We start from the raw sequence: 18,344 nt of genomic DNA, 5'->3' as shown, positions 1-18,344 counted from the left end.
CGGGAGAGACGGGGGTGAAAACTGCTACCCATAGAGGTGTGGAGCTCTTGAAGCGGTGTGCTCAAGCTCATCCATTAGAAAGATCTCCACCAGGGTTGTAGCTCGTGAAGGTAAGCTTTCGTGAATGTGTTTCTCTTAGAGTGACTGGAATGGGCCATAACATTTTTGGCATCACTATCGAGAAGAAATCCCTTAGTTCTTTCTATTGTTTGTTCTCTAAATCTATGCATAACCCATTGCCCATACTCTCTAGTTTTGGATTTCCACAAAGAAGAGTTGGTTTGATGGAGATTTGTGGTGTTTTTTCTCTCTTTTTTGTGTTAAAAATTATGCTATTTAGCCTACTTTCTTAGTTAATTTGTTGTTTTTATTATGTTTAGATTGATTGTAATTGCTTACATGTAACATCTACATATAGGTTAAGCTATGCTTAGAATATAACATTTACATCACATTAAGCCTTGGGAAGAATTTTAGTGAAAGAAGCATCCACATATAGGTTAAGCTATGCCTAGAATATAACATTTACATCGCGTTAAGTAGTAGAAAGCATTTTGGTGAAAGTTTTCTTGTCTTTTACATTTTTAAACATAGACTTTAGATGTTAATTTTCACAGTTCTAATGAGAATTTGGTTGCATTTGAGCAGATTAAAGTGTTAGCATGTATTTAACTTAGCTTAATTATCAAATAAATAATTAAATCTCTTAATTTTTACTAATGATACTAGTTGGATTGGTTTTCTGCATTATTAGAGAAGTGACTAGTAGAGATAAAAAGTGAAAAACATAAATAAATTAGATGTTTTAGTGGTTATTAGGTTAATGTAAGTGTGGCAAGTGATTAGGATTGTATAAAGTGCATACTGATGCATTATTGTACCAAATTAACCCACAAAACTCATCGAATTAAGGATTTTAGCTCTCTTTTGCATAGTTATGCATAAGAGAAGAGCCTATAATTAATCTTTAATTATTTATTAATTTACACATTAGGCAAAGCACATGCCTTAATAGTTCAATGCTTAATCCAAAATTGTGCTTAAAGTTTTGAATTTTGCCTCGCACTTGCCTTTCTAGGAAAATCTCTTACCCACTAACTTATAATTCAAAACCACCTCCTCCACACAAACCGAATTCAAAAACCACTATTAGACTCGAAAAAAAGCATGATTTTATCTTGCTAGAACCACACCTGAGTTTCCCTCTCTAGAAATCTCTCTAAAAAGTTATTTACAGCAAGAGATACTCATGCCAAGAGATAATCATGCCAAAAATTCATGTTGGAAAAAGTTTTGAAAATCACTCCATAATTTTAGGGATCACCTTGCGAAGCCTAGAAAATCTTATCTTGAAACCTCATCCTCTTATCATCAAAAAATTTTGGTGTGAAAAAATAGAGTTTTTTTTACAATCATGACTATTTTTATTCGTGCAATAAACTTCTCAAGAAATTCGTGCCATGAATTTCTTAAGAAAATCACATCGAATATTCTCATATTAGTGGGGTTGAGATAATAGTATTTATTCATAGTCATCGAATATTCTCATATTAGTGGGGTTGAGATAATAGTATTTATTCATAGTCATGACTATCTCCTATTTATTCATGCCATGCATTATTTCTTGAGAAACTCACGTGGAATAAATATCATACATTAGGGTTGAGAACATTAGGGTTGAGAAGGTGACTAAATGATAGAGACTAATTGCTAAAGACATCAAGTGATTTTGAACCCAAAAAATAAGAAATATTTGATTTGAAAAACTAGAGTTTGTTTGGAGCCATTAACTATCTCCTAGATGATGATAAAATTTCATATGTTGAGGCTGGTAAGGTGAATACATGTTTTTGACTAACTTAGACTATATTGGTAAAGAAATTCCACTTAAAACCTAAAAAAATTTGGCCTTAAAAACTAAAGTTTTTCAAGGCTGTGACTATCTCGAGTTTTTCGCACGACTATCTCCTAAATATTCATGTTGTGATTTTCTTGAGAAAATCACACCAAAATTATTTTGCCTATTTGGGGTTATGAAGGTGATTAATTTTAAAAGCTTTACTGTTAAAGTTTGTGTGAAATAGTACTAAAGGGTTAAAAAAATTAGAGTGAGTAATTTTACCTATTTGGGGTTATTAAGGTGATTAATTTTCAGAGCTTGACTGTTTAGAGTTTGTGTGAAATTGTACTAAAAGGGTTAAAAAAATTTGGTGTGAAAATTAGGGAGTTAAAAAATTAGCCTTACTCGTAGGCCTATATCTCCCAAACAGTGAAGCCGATAAACATGTTCTAGTGCTCATCTTCAAGATTTTTTGAACTCTTGAAGTCTTTCCCTAAGTGGACTAAGCCAATTTCCATCGATTTGGCCCCAAACAATGTCGTCACAAAAGTCGACCAAAAAATTGAGGAAAAACAAACACACTAAAATCAATACAAGCTTGTGGACCACTTTCAGAGTATTGTTAGATACGAGATGCAAGAATTTTGACAGAGTCAGGGGAGCAAAGTTGTAGTACTCAAAAATACTACAAGTCTCTCATAGAAGTTGTTTCCAAATTCTTTTTGTAGCATATTAAAAAAAGGGCTACAAAAGCTGAGTCATTTTGAAACCTTCCAAAAATACACATGATTTGACAATGCATGCCCTAGCATCCACGAGGAAATGCATGCAAGCTACATTTAAAAAAAATAAATAGGAGAATGGTGGACATAATGGCTTACCTAGGGGGATTAAATGTGCCAACATTGAAACTTAGTCCAATAGTTAAAACCTACCAGACCTTGAGGTCCATACCTCAAGTACATCCCACAATCACACCTGCCATGCACTGGACCAATCTTATTCCTCCAATTGGGCCATCAGGTTGTGCCATTTCCTTGGTGACTCTGATTCCCATAGTGATTGGTCCTATGTAGGATACATCAATTGGTCCTACCTTCCTATAAATTCTCAAAGTTTGTATCCTACAAACCTCATAACTGCTAGATGCCAAAACTCTAGCAATATAGAACAATCTAAGAAGGAGGATTGCAAAAGAATTACATGGTGCTTTAACCAAAGAAGGATATGCACATTATCCAAAGGAGTCTAGACTTGTGTCCATAGAAATTTCTACGCTCATGGTCAAAGGTGTCATCTAGGAAGGGGAGTTATAAAAGAATTACATGGTGCTTTAATCAAAGAAGGACATGCACATGATCCAAAGGAGTCATCTAGAATCATGTCCATAGAAATTTATAAGCTCATGGGAAAATATGTTGGAACTATCGATCATGTTGAATTCATGCAAATGTTTAAGTAGAAATGTGAAGAGTTTACAGATCCAAACTACCCTACCAAGGTGCATGTACTCAGTCTATGCCTAGTGGGCAAGGCCAGTAGATGGTTCATCATGGTGAGATGATGCATGTGATTAAGGCAAATTTCAAAACTATGAAGAGTTCCGAGAGTTACTAAACACACATGCACTACAAATCTTACGAACTTGGTATCTAGATTTTAAGTCAATTTTACTAAACACACATGTACCACATGAAGCTTATCTGGCAAATCTTCCACATGAGGAATAGGATATCTATTTTTCTTAGTTATCGTATTTAATGCCTTATAGTCTATGCACGTATGACAAGATTTATTCTTTTTTTTACTAGAATTATTGGGGTGCCAAAGGGAAACTGCTAGGTCAAATAAATTTATCATCCAAGAGTTCTTCTATTTTCTATTGAATTCTTTTTTGTTGAATTTGGTTTTGTCTATAAGGGGCTTTATGAGTTAGTTGACTACTAGAAATGAGCTTAATAGTATGGTCTTCTGAGAAAGAGGGAGGTAGGCCTAGTGGTAAATCATCAACAAAAGAATCTTTAAATTGATTGAGAAAAGTTTCTTGACTAGGTGCTTAGTTGCTTCAATTTCATTCACTTAAAGCAAGGAAGGTTTTTCACATTTTCTTAGTGCTCATTATTCTTGTGTGTGCAATAATAATGGATGTGATCCATGTGTATAAGATCGCTTTTGAGTTTCATGATTATGTGAGTGTCGCAATCGGTTTGTGGGTTAAATTGATGACGAAAAGGCATGCCTAAGATGATCATAGGTGTGCAAAGGCACAATTAGGAAATTTAGTTTCGTTTAAAGAACGTTCAACCAAAGTGAAGCATGATCAACCATGTGGTTGGAAGCACACTTAATCTTATCGTTTTCTAAAAAAGCCTCATGAGAAAAGTAGTTGTCCAATTGACTCAACCATGAGAGCACAAGACGAGCATCTTTCTTTGCAACAACAATCAAAATTTATTAAAGAAAAAGTGTAACCGCGGTGGGTAATGTTACTATCCTTTTTAGTTTCTTGGGTGCCAAGGGTATCCTTGATGATATCTTGGTGATGCATGTAAGATTCCTCCCCCAACCCCTTTTTGATGTCTAGTATATTCTCCTGTAATCAATTCCTTTTCTGAAATATAAGAGATCTTGTTTGTGACTGTTCTAACCTAGAGAGAGAAAATATTCTAGAGAGAGAATATTCAGATTCTGAATAATTCTGGATAGAAAAATATCTCTTATAATTCAGATGAGCTCCCCTGAAACAGAAATTTAAAAAGAATTTTCCAATGTGCAATTGGAATTAATTGGAAATAGGTATAAAGAACCTTAGCCTAAGGGTCTAGATTTTCATAAATCTTTAGACTATGGTCCAATTAAGGTTCCTATGGGCCAATAGCATCAATCCATGTGTAGGGAGGAGATAAATCCAATTTGTAAAAGAAGATACCCAAAAATGAGTAAATGCTCACATAAGATGAAGAGTTGAAAATGTACAAGGTTTATTAGTAAATAAACACATATGTAAGGAAGAGGAGTTCTTTAAAGGAGGTGCATATTTCACATAAGATGAAGAGTTGAAAATGTACAAGGTTTATTAGTAAATAAACACATATGTAAGGAAGGGGAGTTCTTTAAAAGAGGTGCATATTTCACATAAGATGAAGAGTTGAAAATGTACAAGGTTTATTAGTAAAAAAACTATGACACATATGTAAGGAAGAGGAGTTCTTTAAAGGAGGTGCATATTTCACATAAGATGAAGAGTTGAAAATGTACAAGGTTTATTAGTAAAAAACTATGAGCAATAAAATTTTGACACATATGTAAGGAAGGGGAATTCTTTAAAGGAGGTGCATATTTCACATGCTTGAATGAGTTTTAAACTCAAAAATAATGTGATATTTTTATCTCTCATCTCTCTTGAACCAAACCAAATCAAAATGGAACCAAACCGAATCAAAAAGTAACCAAACTAGGTTCAAATCTAGTCCAAATTCAACCAAACTGACTTGAAAAATTCTAGAATCAGTTTGTTTGGTTAGGAGCTCAAATTTTCCTATAAATAGAAGCCTCCCCTTGTTGAAAAAAATATAATGTCTTATGCATTGTTACTCTACTCCACCTAAGCCAAAATATAGTCTCTTATGCTTTGTTACTCTACTCCACCTAAGCCAAAATATAGTCTCTTATGCTTTGTTACTCTACTCCACCTAAGCCAAATTAGATAGAGTCTTATGCTTGTTACTCTACTCCACCTAAGCCAAAATATAGAGTGTCTTATGCATTGTTACTCTACTCTACCTAAGCCAAGAGTTGTGAATTCTTTAATAATTCACTAGTTTTGATACTTCTCTCTTTCTTCAATCCCCATTGGTGGCTCCATCAACATACTAAACCAATTGATTGGTTGGGGGCCTCTACCGTGACTAAAGAATCAAGCAAATTATAAGGTAAGTATATTGAATTTTGATCTTTCTATAATTTCTCAATGATTCTCTCTTCTCAACCCCTCTCAAGCTTGAGAAGTTTAATTAGTATGGTTTTTTTAAATGCTATTGAAGTTAATTGGTGAATAGTAGTGAAGATTTACATAATTTAATAAATGCTATAGAAGTTAATTTCCATTTATGTTTAAATTCTAATGGTTTTTATGTAAATTCTCTCTCTCACTCAAGAAATGGTCATACTCACGACCCATTCTCAATCCAAATGAAGCTTTTCATAAAGCTTTTCCTTAATCCAAGATTAAGCTATGCTTGAGGCCAAATTAATGGCTTTTTGCTATGCTTTTAGTTTATGCACATTGATGATTCAATCCATTATGGATTGATGACCCAATTAAAGACCATTCTAATTGTTTTCTTAATGATCCAATTAGAGACCATTATGGATTGATGATCCAATTAGAGACCATTCTAATTATTTTCTTAATGATCCAATTAGAGACCATTGTGGATTGATGATCCAATTAGAGACCATTCTAATTGTTTTCTTAATGATCCAATTAGAGACCATTATGGATTGATGATCCAATTAGGGACCATTCTAATTATTTCTTTAATAATGAGCTTTATCCCTTAGAAAAAATTTGAGATTTATCAGTCATAGTAGCGGAGCTATGGCAAAATTTTTATAAAAATTACGCATAAAATAAATTCATTCAAAGCATAAAAAGAGGAATTCCTACCATATTCTAGGAACTATCATTCTAGATTAATTAAAAGAATTTTATTATGCATGGAGATGTGAATGTTGCATGTAGATGTAGATGTATGGATGTGAGTGTGAATGTAGAGGTGGTTGTATGCATGGGACGTGGATGTATGCATGTAGAAATAGATGTGTAGATGAGGATGTAAATGGAGATGTGGATGGATGCATGTAGATGTAGAGGTATAGATGTAGATGTGAATGGAGATGTGGATGGATGCATGTAGATGTAGATGTATAGATGTAGATGTGGATGTGGAGATAGATGGATGCATGTAGATGTAGATGTATAGATGTAGATGGGAATGGAGATATGGATGTATGCATGTAGATGTAGATGTGGATGTGGAGGTGGATGGATGCATGTAGATGTAGATGTATAGATGTAGATGTGGATGTGGAGGTGGATGGATGCATGTAGATGTAGATGTATAGATGTAGATGTGGATGTGGAGGTAGATGGATGCATGTAGATGTAGATGTATAGATGTAGATGGGAATGGAGATATGGATGTATGCATGTAGATGTAGATGTATAGATGTAGATGTGGATGTGGAGGTGGATGGATGCATGTAGATGTAGATGTATAGATGTAGATGTGAATGGAGATGTGGATGTATGCATGTAGATGTAGATGTATGGAGGTGAATGTGAATGTGGATGTGGATGTATGCATAGAGATGTAGATGTATGCATGTAGATGTGAATGTACGCATATAGATGTGGATGTATGGATGTGAATATACGATATGCGATGTGAGGGAATCTGAAGTGATGAGATAGAAATGATGTGATGGGATGAGTATACATATAAATGGAATATGGAATAAGTAATGTAGATTGATGAGGGATAATGTGGAAAAATTAAAGTTAAAATAGAAATTGTGTTGTAAACTGTTTGTAAATACTGTTTGTAAATGCTGTTTGTAAATGATTGTTTTATGTCAAGAATGCTGGGGGGAGCATTTTGACCGTCTTGTGATTAAAGTCGTGATGGTAAAGTTGCAACTGCTGACGGGGAGTCAATGAAGGACGTCTCGCGTAGCAAGGTCGGCCGAGGTCTTGACCAGCCTCGGTGCGATTAAAATGGTGAGCTTCCGGTACGGTGGATGAGGGGCCAAGGAAGCGGCCTATGCGTGAAGCGCTAGGTTACCTGCGAAGGATCCTAGAGGGTGCTGACCATACGGTGCTCGGGCTCTGGGTTGCCTAGGATACCCACGCGTGCGTCGAGGAAGATATTGGAACAGAGTTGGAGTTGTTTTCTGAAATCGAGCATGGATCTGGTTGATTGACCTTGCTGGTCTTCAATGGATGAGTCCATGGCTCCTTATATGGATCTGTTGGTTGATCTTGCTGATCTTCAACGAGAGTCCATCTTGTTAAGTGATTATATTGCCAAGTATTATGGGCTAGGAACTATCGAAACGGCTCCTGAGCGTTCTAGTTGCCAATGATGCCATAGATACTCTGATGAAGGAATGATGAGAAATTAAGAATCAATTGGATAAATTGGAAGATGGTGATCAATGATACTATGGTTTTATTAAAGGATTGTTTTAAACTGGTTGAATCTGATTGAAAAAGGGCAATTTCATATTGGGTGTGTGAGTGGTGTGACTAGTTTTATTTTGCATGAACATCCGGCTAGGGGGCCTTGGAACTCTTTTCCTTGGTACCCGGGACAAAACCTAACCAAATTTTTAATTGGATCCCATCACTACAGTGGTTGGGCGGTTGGCTAACCCATGGGATCGGATGGGGTTAGGCTGGACTGATGGATCCGTAAATCGAGACTCAAACTTTTGTTTTTACGATAGAAAAAAAAATAAATCCCGGATAGTAACTGTTCTATGGATAGGAATCAACGGCTGTGCCTCTTGAATGGGGAAAAAAGCGTTGATCCCAATGATCCAAGTGCAAGTTTCTTCCTTGAACTGACTAAGTACCTTATAGATGTAACTGGATCATCTCGATCAGAAATGATCTTGACTACGTTAGAGTAAAAAGTTATCCTGGTGGAATCGCCCGTGCTTTCCGGTAAAGGAAGTTTTTCCGGGTTCGATTTTGGAACAACCGACGGAGTAGTCTCTTATCCGGATATCCGTGGGCGAGGCCCCGAGTGTGGGACCCCTGTCCCGCGCGAGAAGCGCTACTTCCGCTGCCAGTACCCCGAATCCGTTGCTCGGTGGGAACAGGGATCTTACAGTTGGTATCAGAGCCTTTGGTTAATAAAGATCACCTGAGAAGACAAATATGTCAAAAATTTATCAAGAAGCACAAAAAGGTTATAATTGTGTGATATAACTCATACAATTTGATATTCAAACTGAAATTCATAATTTGGTAATTGGTTCTTCAGATGGAAGTACCGCAATTATATAGAAACCCCGACTTGCTTGAGGCCTAGACATGATAGTATTTACCTTATAATTCCAAGGGCCGTGACTACCCGTATATACCGAGAGTATACTGCAGCTCTTTACTGACAGTATATACGAGTAAATCTAAGACTTGAAATTATAAGCGTTAATGCTATCCAGATGATGATTTTGCATGTGATTGATATGATTTTTAATTCTGTTTGAGAATGGATGAATTGATTTGGATTCTGATTGAAAATGCTGATTGAAAAATGTTGATTTTTAAAAAATTAGTTGAAATATAATGAAACCACAATGAGGGGGAATGGGACGAATCCCTGTAATGATATTCATAACTAGAATGATGATAATGAATTCAGCAAATCACTATGAGGTTAATGGGTGTGCTGTTAGATTGCTACTGTTAATATTTGACCGGTAGATCAAGTTAAGGGATGTCAAATTGAGAACTTGCTTGACTGAAATTTCCGTGGAGGAATGTTTCGAAGGAAACTTTTCGGTCTAATGGACCATTATCATGTTAAAGATATGAATGATATGATCTGAATGAATTGTTATTTAATAATGAGTTCTATATAAGGGATATTTATCCCAGTGTTCTGTTGGGTTGACCAGAATATAAGGAACCCCAGAATAAATTGGATCTTAAGAAAAAGAGTTGTCCTCTACTTGGCGAGATGAGGACATCTCGCATTTTTTTAAGTGGGGTAGAATGTAAGATTCCTCCCCAGCCTTCGAGGTATACTGGAGTAAGAATCTTCCTTTCTGATCTTATAATTATTCCCTCTCTAAAATAAAAGAAAATTTCTGTTTAAAAAAGGAAGACCCTTTTCCTAGAATACTTCTCAGGAGTCACGCCTGTTTTAAGGATTTAGAACAATGAGTTTAGAAGTGAGAATCGGTGTTTTGGATACCAAGGTTTTGGTTTTCATTCGAGTACAGCCCAAAAGAAGTTCTTTATCTCTTGGGAAGTATAAGAAGTTATCCCCCAGATATTGTGAGCCTTATATCTGAATTCAATGAAAGTAGGTGACTTAGCCTACAAGCTTCTTTTATCTCCTCATCTCAAAATTCTTAATGCTTTCTATAGAAAAATGTGTCAAACCTCAAATCATGGAAAGACGGTAAAACTTCAGTGGCAAGTTACCGTTGGCTTCTAGGTTACGCTAGCTCCTTCCTTTATATAAGTCGTAACTTTTACTTGTCGCTCACAGTAATCTTACTCCCATCAATCTCCTTTATTTCTTAATCTCCTTCATGGCTTGGCAACAGGAATTAGTTTTATCCCTGATGATTTCTCACCTTCAAGACGCAAGAGAGTCTGTGAAGAAAGACTTTATAGAACAGTATGAGCGCTCACTTTTTCCTCACCTAGAAACTTCTGTAGCGCAGACCAAATGGCGAACCTATCAAAACATAACTAGGGTAACACCCTGGGGACAGCAGCACTTTCGTAACAATGTCCGCTTGGCCATGGTTATCGAAGCCTTGGGTTTGGGTCCCCGATACTACTGCGTCATGAGATCAAGGCATCTTGGGTTTTCTGAGCGGGTCTTCTTACTAGCGTGTTTTCTTCCTCATGAGAAGATATGCCTTTACCCCGTTTTTGGCTTGCCTCTCAGAGGTCCTTTTGTTAGATCACCTCATACCACTGAGATAGGTGCGGCAATAACCAGCAGAATCATTCCCATAGATGAGTTACCCTATACTTGTGCAGCTTGTGAGGACTGCTTTTGTGACCATATGATGGACGGGCTTATGGAAGTGTAAAGAGTTTCTCTATCTTTACTGTATAAGTTCCGAGAATGAATAAAGTTTAAATCTTGTTATTATTTTGAATCTTGCTCTCTTTAAGACTTTTCTTGGTGGTTAATCGTGATTAAAATTTTTCTCTAAGTCTCATATTCGTGCATCTTGCGAAATTATTCCAAGTTGCGAGATGAGGACATCTCGCGTTTTTTAAGTGGGGTAGAATGTAAGATTCCTCCCCCAACCCCTTTTTGATGTCTAGTATATTCTCCTGTAATCAATTCCTTTTCTGAAATATAAGAGATCTTGTTTGTGACTGTTCTAACCTAGAGAGAGAAAATATTCTAGAGAGAGAATATTCAGATTCTGAATAATTCTGGATAGAAAAATATCTCTTATAATTCAGATGAGCTCCCCTGAAACAGAAATTTAAAAAGAATTTTCCAATGTGCAATTGGAATTAATTGGAAATAGGTATAAAGAACCTTAGCCTAAGGGTCTAGATTTTCATAAATCTTTAGACTATGGTCCAATTAAGGTTCCTATGGGCCAATAGCATCAATCCATGTGTAGGGAGGAGATAAATCCAATTTGTAAAAGAAGATACCCAAAAATGAGTAAATGCTCACATAAGATGAAGAGTTGAAAATGTACAAGGTTTATTAGTAAATAAACACATATGTAAGGAAGAGGAGTTCTTTAAAGGAGGTGCATATTTCACATAAGATGAAGAGTTGAAAATGTACAAGGTTTATTAGTAAATAAACACATATGTAAGGAAGGGGAGTTCTTTAAAAGAGGTGCATATTTCACATAAGATGAAGAGTTGAAAATGTACAAGGTTTATTAGTAAAAAAACTATGACACATATGTAAGGAAGAGGAGTTCTTTAAAGGAGGTGCATATTTCACATAAGATGAAGAGTTGAAAATGTACAAGGTTTATTAGTAAAAAACTATGAGCAATAAAATTTTGACACATATGTAAGGAAGGGGAATTCTTTAAAGGAGGTGCATATTTCACATGCTTGAATGAGTTTTAAACTCAAAAATAATGTGATATTTTTATCTCTCATCTCTCTTGAACCAAACCAAATCAAAATGGAACCAAACCGAATCAAAAAGTAACCAAACTAGGTTCAAATCTAGTCCAAATTCAACCAAACTGACTTGAAAAATTCTAGAATCAGTTTGTTTGGTTAGGAGCTCAAATTTTCCTATAAATAGAAGCCTCCCCTTGTTGAAAAAAATATAATGTCTTATGCATTGTTACTCTACTCCACCTAAGCCAAAATATAGTCTCTTATGCTTTGTTACTCTACTCCACCTAAGCCAAAATATAGTCTCTTATGCTTTGTTACTCTACTCCACCTAAGCCAAATTAGATAGAGTCTTATGCTTGTTACTCTACTCCACCTAAGCCAAAATATAGAGTGTCTTATGCATTGTTACTCTACTCTACCTAAGCCAAGAGTTGTGAATTCTTTAATAATTCACTAGTTTTGATACTTCTCTCTTTCTTCAATCCCCATTGGTGGCTCCATCAACATACTAAACCAATTGATTGGTTGGGGGCCTCTACCGTGACTAAAGAATCAAGCAAATTATAAGGTAAGTATATTGAATTTTGATCTTTCTATAATTTCTCAATGATTCTCTCTTCTCAACCCCTCTCAAGCTTGAGAAGTTTAATTAGTATGGTTTTTTTAAATGCTATTGAAGTTAATTGGTGAATAGTAGTGAAGATTTACATAATTTAATAAATGCTATAGAAGTTAATTTCCATTTATGTTTAAATTCTAATGGTTTTTATGTAAATTCTCTCTCTCACTCAAGAAATGGTCATACTCACGACCCATTCTCAATCCAAATGAAGCTTTTCATAAAGCTTTTCCTTAATCCAAGATTAAGCTATGCTTGAGGCCAAATTAATGGCTTTTTGCTATGCTTTTAGTTTATGCACATTGATGATTCAATCCATTATGGATTGATGACCCAATTAAAGACCATTCTAATTGTTTTCTTAATGATCCAATTAGAGACCATTATGGATTGATGATCCAATTAGAGACCATTCTAATTATTTTCTTAATGATCCAATTAGAGACCATTGTGGATTGATGATCCAATTAGAGACCATTCTAATTGTTTTCTTAATGATCCAATTAGAGACCATTATGGATTGATGATCCAATTAGGGACCATTCTAATTATTTCTTTAATAATGAGCTTTATCCCTTAGAAAAAATTTGAGATTTATCAGTCATAGTAGCGGAGCTATGGCAAAATTTTTATAAAAATTACGCATAAAATAAATTCATTCAAAGCATAAAAAGAGGAATTCCTACCATATTCTAGGAACTATCATTCTAGATTAATTAAAAGAATTTTATTATGCATGGAGATGTGAATGTTGCATGTAGATGTAGATGTATGGATGTGAGTGTGAATGTAGAGGTGGTTGTATGCATGGGACGTGGATGTATGCATGTAGAAATAGATGTGTAGATGAGGATGTAAATGGAGATGTGGATGGATGCATGTAGATGTAGAGGTATAGATGTAGATGTGAATGGAGATGTGGATGGATGCATGTAGATGTAGATGTATAGATGTAGATGTGGATGTGGAGATAGATGGATGCATGTAGATGTAGATGTATAGATGTAGATGGGAATGGAGATATGGATGTATGCATGTAGATGTAGATGTGGATGTGGAGGTGGATGGATGCATGTAGATGTAGATGTATAGATGTAGATGTGGATGTGGAGGTGGATGGATGCATGTAGATGTAGATGTATAGATGTAGATGTGGATGTGGAGGTAGATGGATGCATGTAGATGTAGATGTATAGATGTAGATGGGAATGGAGATATGGATGTATGCATGTAGATGTAGATGTATAGATGTAGATGTGGATGTGGAGGTGGATGGATGCATGTAGATGTAGATGTATAGATGTAGATGTGAATGGAGATGTGGATGTATGCATGTAGATGTAGATGTATGGAGGTGAATGTGAATGTGGATGTGGATGTATGCATAGAGATGTAGATGTATGCATGTAGATGTGAATGTACGCATATAGATGTGGATGTATGGATGTGAATATACGATATGCGATGTGAGGGAATCTGAAGTGATGAGATAGAAATGATGTGATGGGATGAGTATACATATAAATGGAATATGGAATAAGTAATGTAGATTGATGAGGGATAATGTGGAAAAATTAAAGTTAAAATAGAAATTGTGTTGTAAACTGTTTGTAAATACTGTTTGTAAATGCTGTTTGTAAATGATTGTTTTATGTCAAGAATGCTGGGGGGAGCATTTTGACCGTCTTGTGATTAAAGTCGTGATGGTAAAGTTGCAACTGCTGACGGGGAGTCAATGAAGGACGTCTCGCGTAGCAAGGTCGGCCGAGGTCTTGACCAGCCTCGGTGCGATTAAAATGGTGAGCTTCCGGTACGGTGGATGAGGGGCCAAGGAAGCGGCCTATGCGTGAAGCGCTAGGTTACCTGCGAAGGATCCTAGAGGGTGCTGACCATACGGTGCTCGGGCTCTGGGTTGCCTAGGATACCCACGCGTGCGTCGAGGAAGATATTGGAACAGAGTTGGAGTTGTTTTCTGAAATCGAGCATGGATCTGGTTGATTGACCTTGCTGGTCTTCAATGGATGAGTCCATGGCTCCTTATATGGATCTGTTGGTTGATCTTGCTGATCTTCAACGAGAGTCCATCTTGTTAAGTGATTATATTGCCAAGTATTATGGGCTAGGAACTATCGAAACGGCTCCTGAGCGTTCTAGTTGCCAATGATGCCATAGATACTCTGATGAAGGAATGATGAGAAATTAAGAATCAATTGGATAAATTGGAAGATGGTGATCAATGATACTATGGTTTTATTAAAGGATTGTTTTAAACTGGTTGAATCTGATTGAAAAAGGGCAATTTCATATTGGGTGTGTGAGTGGTGTGACTAGTTTTATTTTGCATGAACATCCGGCTAGGGGGCCTTGGAACTCTTTTCCTTGGTACCCGGGACAAAACCTAACCAAATTTTTAATTGGATCCCATCACTACAGTGGTTGGGCGGTTGGCTAACCCATGGGATCGGATGGGGTTAGGCTGGACTGATGGATCCGTAAATCGAGACTCAAACTTTTGTTTTTACGATAGAAAAAAAAATAAATCCCGGATAGTAACTGTTCTATGGATAGGAATCAACGGCTGTGCCTCTTGAATGGGGAAAAAAGCGTTGATCCCAATGATCCAAGTGCAAGTTTCTTCCTTGAACTGACTAAGTACCTTATAGATGTAACTGGATCATCTCGATCAGAAATGATCTTGACTACGTTAGAGTAAAAAGTTATCCTGGTGGAATCGCCCGTGCTTTCCGGTAAAGGAAGTTTTTCCGGGTTCGATTTTGGAACAACCGACGGAGTAGTCTCTTATCCGGATATCCGTGGGCGAGGCCCCGAGTGTGGGACCCCTGTCCCGCGCGAGAAGCGCTACTTCCGCTGCCAGTACCCCGAATCCGTTGCTCGGTGGGAACAGGGATCTTACAATGCATGCATCTTCGGAATCGAAACTAGGAACTTCATTATTACCGACAAGTCATTGCTCAAGGTCGAGACGTTTTTGTTGCTCACATTAAAGTAATTGCTCAAGGATTTGTATTTAGTCCGGTAAATGCCGATGGTGAAAGTGGAGAATTGAAAAATCCACCATCTTGAAATCTCGATCATCTTGATTGGTGTTGGTTTTGACATTGGCTGTTCTAGTAGAGAATCGGGAGAAGATTCAATGGTGCGGGTTTAAGAAAAGTAAATAAAAGTGCAAAGAATTATTGAAGGAGCTTTAAAAATTTTTAAAAAAACAAATTTCAAGTGTTTTTTTAAATTGTTAAGGGATTTCCACATTTTTTTAAATAATTCTTTACCTTAAACATAGGCAAAAAAATGTTTTTAGGACTCAAACAATTACTGAAAATTTCCTAAAACTTCAATGGAAGATTTTTAGACCTATGTGGAGCTTATAAAATATTTCCAGCATGAAGATTTGGCAAGAAACAACTGTAAAAAGTGATTTTTATGAGCTTTTTAAGCTTCTAAGCTCACAAGCTTGTATTTTTCAAGCCTTAAAGCCATGGTTCCTCACAAAATAAAATTCTTATGTGAGGGGAGGATATTTTGCACAGGCACCATCAATTCTACAAAACACATCTCAAACTGACACCAGAATCTCCATCGAGGCAATTATGGAATCGATTTCTCTGGCACATGAATTAGCAACATAAAGCAATTGCAACAAATTCAACCTAAACCAAGCTTGAAAATAGCACATTAAAATACTTAGCTATGCACGATACTATGAAAGGGTGCAATTTTCCCTCCTCATGTGTGTGGCCTATATCCCGACACATGATTATTTTTATACTTTTCATTCCAATAATAGGCCATAGTCTCCAACATACAAAAAATTGTACTTGATGCTAGGCTAAAGTGTTTTCACGCTTTACAAAATATGAAAGTTTAAATGTTTCCCAAGGTCTATGCTTTCAAGTCTAAGCTTGCAAAATCGGCAACAATTGAACACGTCCCACACACAATCCAAAGGATCCGTGGGTAAAACGAGCATGAAGGTTTCGAGGAAGAAAAAGAACCGCTGCCGAAGTGCTGTCACACAGAAAAAAGATTTGGAGATCTTTGGGAGAGGGAACAAAGAGAGAGAGAGAGAGAGAGAGAGAGAGAGAGAGAGAGAGAGAGGAGACAGTTTTTGGTGGTATGTTAGGTGAGAATTTTTTGGATGAGAGGGTAGAAGGCTGACCTCAAGGTCTATGCTTTCAAGTCTAAGCTTGCAAAATCGGCAACAATTGAACACGTCCCACACACAATCCAAAGGATCCGTGGGTAAAACGAGCATGAAGGTTTCGAGGAAGAAAAAGAACCGCTCTGCCGAAGTGCTGTCACACAGAAAAAAGATTTGAAGATCTTTGGGAGAGGGAACAAAGAGAGAGAGAGAGAGAGAGAGAGAGAGAGAGGAGACAGTTTTTGGTGGTATGTTAGGTGAGAATTTTTTGGATGAGAGGGTAGAAGGCTGACCTCAAGGTCTATGCTTTCAAGTCTAAGCTTGCAAAATCGGCAACAATTGAACATGTCCCACACACAATCCAAAGGATCCGTGGGTAAAACGAGCATGAAGGTTTCGAGGAAGAAAAAGAACCGCTGCCGAAGTGCTGTCACACAGAAAAAAGATTTGGAGATCTTTGGGAGAGGGAACAAAGAGAGAGAGAGAGAGAGAGAGAGTTTTTGGTGGTATGTTAGGTGAGAATTTTTTGGATGAGAGGGTAGAAGGCTGACCTCCTTTCCATAAAATTTATGGAAAAGTCTTGAAAGGAAGACGACTTTTTCCCTAGAAAAAGGGAATAAAATTTATGGAAAAGCCTTGAAAGGAAGACTTTTCCCCTGAAAAGTAAAGGGGAAAAAGAGAAATGTCCGGACCCGGACTCGAACCGGAGACCTCTAGTGTGTGAGACTAGCGTGATAACCAACTACACCATCCGGACAGTACGGTTGACGGGGGGGCGTTGCGAGAATCGAACTCGCGGCCTCTCGCACCCAAAGCGAGAATCATACCACTAGACCAAACGCCCAACCGTGGCAACCGAACGTGACTCGTGCACTGTAATCTCTGTGTCTCGTTCGGGTAGCAGGAAGGGGACTTAACATGGCACACGCCGCTCGCCAACAAAAGAGCATATGTTTTTCAGGAGGTTGATTGAATGAGAGGCTTCAGAGGGCGTATATAAAAGACGTACTTTTCCACCTCGTAGTATATATATATTTTACTTACATGAGTGGCCCACATCTATCCGACCCCAACGCTAAGGTTCCCATTTTGCATAACTGCGCTCTTTCTCTATTCTCCTTTTAAGGCATGGGCCCTTTGTGGGAATTATAAGTAGCATATTCTTTGTGGGTCCCATCCTCACTTTTTTAAGCGATTTTTAAAGAAAAGGAATCCATCGTGATATGAAGAAGCATGGTCAAGGGCCATGCAATCAAAGAAAAATTGCGAATATTTTTTTGTAATGATAATTGGAAAGACCTAGAAAGGAACAAACCTTAGTAACATTCTATCACACGGGAGTGAGATTGTTCAGATATTTATTTTTGTAAAAGAAAGCCGGTGGAGCAAGCAAGGATTTTTCTGAATTTTTATCATCCAATTTTTGTAAAAGAAAAGCTTGTGGGGCAAGCAACGGCTATGTAACCTATTTTTGAAGTAATAAAATCTATAAATACTCAAGCGTGGATGCTTTTGTCACACGCTTGGGGGGGGGGCAGTTGCGACCCAATCTGGTGTTCTCACGTGTTTCTATATTTTGTTGTTGCGCACATTTCCCGCGGTCTATGGTTTCCTGTTTCAACGGCCTGGCTGAAAGGTGTGTGTTTGGGGCACTCAAATGGCCCGGGACCAGCAGCAGGTCCTGTGTGTTCAGGTGCATAGAGCAGTGCAAGCACAAGATCCAAGGATCCACGCGACGAATGTCACACCAGCAGGCAGCAACAACCAAGTAGCGTGGGCACACGCCCTGACAAGAGACAACTATCAGGGTAACGCGAAGCATAGACGCGGACATCGTCGACGTCGACTATATTTAACACCG

General features: G+C 37.2%; 2 non-coding genes across 2 annotated transcripts; both read right to left on the bottom strand.

Moving 5' to 3' along the window:
- Positions 1–17,166: 17,166 nt before the first annotated feature.
- Positions 17,167–17,240, bottom strand: TRNAV-CAC (transfer RNA valine (anticodon CAC)). Its single transcript has one exon. It is a non-coding gene; the product is annotated as a tRNA-Val (tRNA).
- Positions 17,241–17,255: 15 nt separating this feature from the next.
- Positions 17,256–17,327, bottom strand: TRNAP-UGG (transfer RNA proline (anticodon UGG)). Its single transcript has one exon. It is a non-coding gene; the product is annotated as a tRNA-Pro (tRNA).
- Positions 17,328–18,344: the final 1,017 nt, after the last annotated feature.

The sequence above is a fragment of the Cibotium barometz genome, chromosome 15, assembly GCF_041138505.1.
Source record: "Cibotium barometz isolate CiBa-2024 chromosome 15, ASM4113850v1, whole genome shotgun sequence".
NCBI classification, from domain to species: Eukaryota; Viridiplantae; Streptophyta; class Polypodiopsida; order Cyatheales; family Cibotiaceae; genus Cibotium; species Cibotium barometz.
This window is presented reverse-complemented; position numbering and strand designations above follow the sequence as displayed.